This window comes from Lagopus leucura, unplaced genomic scaffold (assembly GCF_019238085.1).
Source record: "Lagopus leucura isolate 7727_CA_CO unplaced genomic scaffold, USGS_WTPT01 59052-0_obj-0_obj, whole genome shotgun sequence".
NCBI classification, from domain to species: Eukaryota; Metazoa; Chordata; class Aves; order Galliformes; family Phasianidae; genus Lagopus; species Lagopus leucura.
The window spans coordinates 1-5089 of record NW_024963738.1 but is presented as its reverse complement, the minus strand read 5'-3'; the positions used below and the strand labels follow the sequence as shown (position 1 = coordinate 5089).

At 40.2% G+C, this 5089-nt stretch overlaps 3 long non-coding RNA genes across 3 annotated transcripts; all 3 read right to left on the bottom strand.

Annotated features, from left to right (window-relative positions):
• Window positions 1-414: 414 nt before the first annotated feature.
• On the bottom strand, window positions 415-1988 carry LOC122191312. The gene is made up of 3 exons (XR_006182354.1): window positions 1932-1988; window positions 1308-1479; window positions 415-593 (listed from the first exon to the last, which is right to left on the bottom strand). It is a non-coding gene; the product is annotated as an uncharacterized LOC122191312 (long non-coding RNA).
• Window position 1989: 1 nt separating this feature from the next.
• LOC122191311 lies at window positions 1990-2757 on the bottom strand. The gene is made up of 3 exons (XR_006182353.1): window positions 2535-2757; window positions 2136-2195; window positions 1990-2047 (listed from the first exon to the last, which is right to left on the bottom strand). It is a non-coding gene; the product is annotated as an uncharacterized LOC122191311 (long non-coding RNA).
• Window positions 2758-3734: 977 nt separating this feature from the next.
• On the bottom strand, window positions 3735-5078 carry LOC122191313. The gene is made up of 3 exons (XR_006182355.1): window positions 4970-5078; window positions 4365-4481; window positions 3735-3820 (listed from the first exon to the last, which is right to left on the bottom strand). It is a non-coding gene; the product is annotated as an uncharacterized LOC122191313 (long non-coding RNA).
• Between the last annotated feature and the right edge of the window lie 11 nt (window positions 5079-5089).

Sequence of the window (5089 nt, the reverse complement as noted above, 5' to 3'; positions counted from 1 at the left end):
TTTCTTTCCTTCCCTGGTCAAATACAAGGGAATTCAATATCCATGTGTACTTCTACGCATGCCAATGAACATAACTCTGCCCTATATCCTTTTTTTGACCCGGATTCTAAAACACTATACCCACTCCAGTTTCCTAGAGTGGAGAAACCATGCTAAAAACAATCTTTTAAATAATGAATATAGGCTGCCATGCCCTCCTGCAGCAAGCTCTGTGAAGTCTTTATAAGGAGGTTCCTTACACTGCAAATCTCATATTGTAAAACTACGGCCGAAGTCCATGGCAGAGGATGCTCAGGAGAGCACGCAATAGCGTGACTAAATGGGTAGGAATAGATGACCTACTTTTGAAGGGATTCACTTTGGGTCAGCATTTCTATGGCGTGCTATAAGGAGACAAATAAGAGCATATTATGCTCTGACCTTACTTACCCTCCGGATCAGCGTCTTCTAGTATCACCCAGACCTTAAACACACAGTCTCTCCCAGTTGTTACCAGCATCAGAGAGTCATCTTCCATTTCATCCATGTCACGGAAGCACATCGGCGTTACGTGATCCTCATGAGGCATGCTTACTCTAGTATTCAGTCTAAAGCTGCAAATAAAGAATCAAGAAACTTCTCATTAGATAGCTGAAGTGCTACTGCATTTACAGATCCATCTTATCTAATTAGTTGCACTCCTCTACAGACAGCATCCTAGCAGCTAAAATTATTACTTCAATGAACACCAGTCTCAAACATCCAGCCTGAAATCAGGGCAACCTTTTCCTTAGTTGATCAGTCACACTTCTACTACGCGCGTCAGCATTATTTTGCTTTGTTTTCTCTTTAAGATAACTTTCAGACTAAAAAAATATTATTAAGTGAGAAGTTGGGAAATGTATGAACCAGAGGCATATTCGTGAAAGACGACCCAAAAAATTGAAGTAATTATTTCATGTAACCTAAAGGGACTGATCAATTTACAATGGACTTGAGAGGGACTGGAAAAAACAAATAGATCCATTTCATCCAGTCCACTATTTTAGTATCAAATAAATACAGGAATTAGAGCTCCCAGATAGCCTAGGCAATTATTATAAGACAATTACATTCAAAGCAAGCATTCACAATTGCAATTAATTTTGTTTATGGGTTTTTACAAATGTGTGTGACACACACGGTAATCCCTTCCTCAGGTCTTCTCAATAATGCCATCAGTTTATTTGGAAAACCTTGCCTTTTCAAGACAAGGACTGTATGGACATTTGCACGATACTTAAAATACAAACTTTGACACCCGCAGGGCCAGCTCCAATTATCATTACCTTTGTGTTTTCTCATCAAAGAGCCACAGCTTCAACTGTAACTCTAGGTCAGTTTCTTCTCTCTCTTCTACTGTTGCTAACCACTTGCCTTCAGCACTAAACGCAACTCTGGACAAGTCAGATTGGTTTCAGCCTGCTTGATGGACGTGTGCTCTTGCTGAACAATATCCAACTGCAAAACAAATCAGAGTTTCCAAGTTTGAGTGCAGATTTATAGATACCATTCACAAAACAAAGGAGAAAGGACATCCAGAAAGCACCAATTAGAACTGAGCAGGCTGTAGTATAAAAAAAAATTTGGGAAAAGCAATACTATAGCACGTAAATAACACAACATTAAAAGCATATTGCATGGGAAATTACAGATTTTTTTTTTAAACATTGAACTTATGAGAGGAATAGGGACGTTAGCAGGTGAAAACATCTTTCCAAACAAGGTTTACCTTACATACTCTTCTAGAATAGAAGATTCTCATAAAGGAAAAAAAAAATCTCAGGCTGGAATCCAGTGCCATAGTACAGTTAATGGCTTTTCCTTGTTTGCTATATACAGTCCTCAAAGAAATTCTCATGTATAACTCGAATTAAGAAATGAAAAGGTTAGCACAGGCCTGCCCAACTTACACTGTATAGCTGTTTGTCACTTTGGAGACAGTAGAACTGCAAGTGGCCAGGCTCTCCGTTCAAGACCAAAGCTTTGGTTCTAGGATCAACCACTAGACCTGTCTTGATATCCCTGGCTGGGAATGAAAACAAGGTGAAAGTGACCTCTGATTGGAAGTGACACATTCCACACCATCAGCAGAAAATAAACTTCAGTGCACATACCTTTAACTAGCCCTGGAATGGTTTCGGAAAATCTCAGGTTGCTGTTTATTATTGTAATTCCTGAAAGGAAAAGCATATGAAGTCTTGCAAAAAGTTTCCACAAAGTAACTGTATCAATGGCGGAGAAGGGACTGTAGTTATCTCTATTTAATCCTACATACGCATATACATGTGGGATAGACATTCATCTTCTCACAATCTGTCAGACTCCTGAATCGAGATGGGAAGCTAAGCTACAAGCAGACCTCACACAAAGACCTCAGACAAATGTGCACAACTAAAGAAAAAGCAGAACACTGCTTTAAACATCCATACGCAACACCTTGCTAATTCACCCGAAAATAACGAAACAGAGCCCGTATAGATTTGCAGTAAGTGGTACTTAAAACATAGGCATACTGTTGTCTGCATGAGAGGTGCAATAGAAAGCGCCATCAGGTGAGATGGAGACGTATTCAATAGCAGATCCCAAGCGAGGAAGAAAATCCTTCTTGCAGTCTGATCCACTGTGCCACTGAACTAGAACAGATTCAACTCCTCCACTCAGCAAGCTGGTTCCTTTTCAGATCATAAACATACAGTTAGAGGTTGTAAGAATATCACCAGTTACAATGACAGACACACAGATTTCTGAAGAACATTTCTTAAAGCATCGCACATGGATGAATTATTCTTCACATCTAGCCTGGGCAATACACACAGGTAGATTTCTTGTTATCCCAAGGAAAACTGACACAGAAACTTACATAAATAACAAGAACTTCTGCCTGCAATAGAACTTAAAGAAATGCTTGGGAATATTAAATTCTACCACTCGTTGAATGTGTTGAGTATTGTGTTAGCACACAGCTTGTTAGTTTTCCTTCTACAAAAAGCATTTTGCAGTAAGAAGTACACTAAGAAATGCATTCACATGAATACTAAGTGGATTTCCGCCACTAGGTTTAAGCTCAGTCAAGCCTGACTTACTTTGGACTCAGACAGACTCTGGAAAGGACTCATGAGTATTGCTGGTGAAAGAGAAGAAGGTGGTAGGCAGGGTAGAAGATATAACCGGCTCGATTTTGCATTCTGTTAAAGGACAGCGTAATGCTCTCATGGGATGATAAGAGCAGGGTGGAAAAGTCTCTGGCTACAGAAAATGAGAACAAGCCCAAACGCAGCAGCCACAGATGCAGAAGGGAACAAAAAGAGCTACTTACTTTTGGAAGGCCTCAAGTAGGCAGAGAACTCCAGCAAGAGATGCCCTCACCTCCACTGCCACCCCTTAAATGAGGGGTGGATGCCATCCCCTATGAAGGGGTGGATCCTGGCTCCTCCCCTTCCACTCACTGCAGTACATTGCATGCACCTGAGCTCCCCTGGGTTGGCCATGCCTTCCCACCAGGTGCTCGATCACTGCTTCAGACTGAGCATTTCTATTACAGGCAGCTATTTGACATTATGAATGTTAAAGTATTACAAAGAAAGTACGGCTGCTCTCACTTCTTTCAGATCCACCTTCAACATATTTAGAATACTGGAAATTAGTTTGTTAGTAAATGGATTAATTTCTCTGTTTGTAACTCTGAATCTTTTCATGATTTTTGTACTCACCTCCTACAGAAAAAGCTAGATCCAGGACTTTATCGTGATGCCAGTGCAGTGTAGAGAACGTGTACTCTTTTTTGTGGTTGAAATTCCTCCTGTGGAGAAGGAAGAGAACAGTTCTTTAAAGGTAGTCATTGACAACAGAGCAAACAAATGCTAAGAGTGAATACCATCCTTTTTTCCAATCTCCTGACTACAGTTTCATGCATGCACATGGTGCAAGAGGGAGGAATCACACCAGCAGCTTTCCTGATGCACCCTATACATCACTACCATACTTAGCAAGCTGATAATGCTTCACCACACAGTTTCCCTAGTGTCCTGTTACTAGGACTCCAGATGCCCACAACCACTAATTTAAACTGCTCTGACCTTTCCCAATACATTTTAAAATAGCAGTGTAGCTTAAAAGGAATATTTTCCCCCTTCATGTTACACTGAAGCTGTACTCTGAAGTCAACATCAGTATTACAGGAAATTACAGAGGATTTTCCATTCTTTGCTTTTTTTGATTTCTGAAAATCACAACGGTAAGAACTAACAGCTGCTCTGCTCAGGTTTCACTTAATTCCCACGGTCAGGGTACAAAAGTAAGTAGTCAAATATTCTAATCAAATAATCAAATCAAAATAAGCATACCAGAGACGACTCTTTCCATCAGCATGGCCAGTTGCAATACAATCCTCCTGAGGACGGCAGGCTACACAAGTAAAGACATCGTTTCCACCTTTTGTATTTGTTGCTCTCAGAGAAAACCTTCAGAAGTTAGGAAAACAACAACTTCAGTTACACAAGGTTTTTTTCCTTTTTTAAAAACAAAGCTTCCAAAGGACCAACTGATGCACAAATGCACATAAAAATAATTCTGAGTAACAAAATTAAGCGCCTACAAGTTGTTATAAACCAACATATGTACTAAAAAAAAAAATTAGTGACAAGTTTTTTTTACTTTATCAGATCTCCATACTCAATCAAGCTGCAAGCCTTTTATGGGTTCCACCCTCTCTGCCTACTTCTCCTTGGCCAAACCATCACTTGTTTCAGCCCAACATCAACTTAAATATTTACATACATACTCCTCACATGCACCTCACCAGTGAACGTGAATGTTATTACATCAGATTGAAGCAATACTTGTGTAACTATCACAAAAATCGACACGATGAAAAGGTGATACAGGAAGCACAATGACAAAGGAATTAACGTGACAGAAAGACGCTACCAACAAAGAAAAGAGAACTCACCCATCACTAAAAACCCAGGCTCACAGAGGACAACTCCACAAAGAAGAGAACTCCAGAAAGAGATCCTTCTCCAGTGGCAGTCAACCCTTAAGTGAGGTCTAAGAGGTGCAGCCAGGCTCC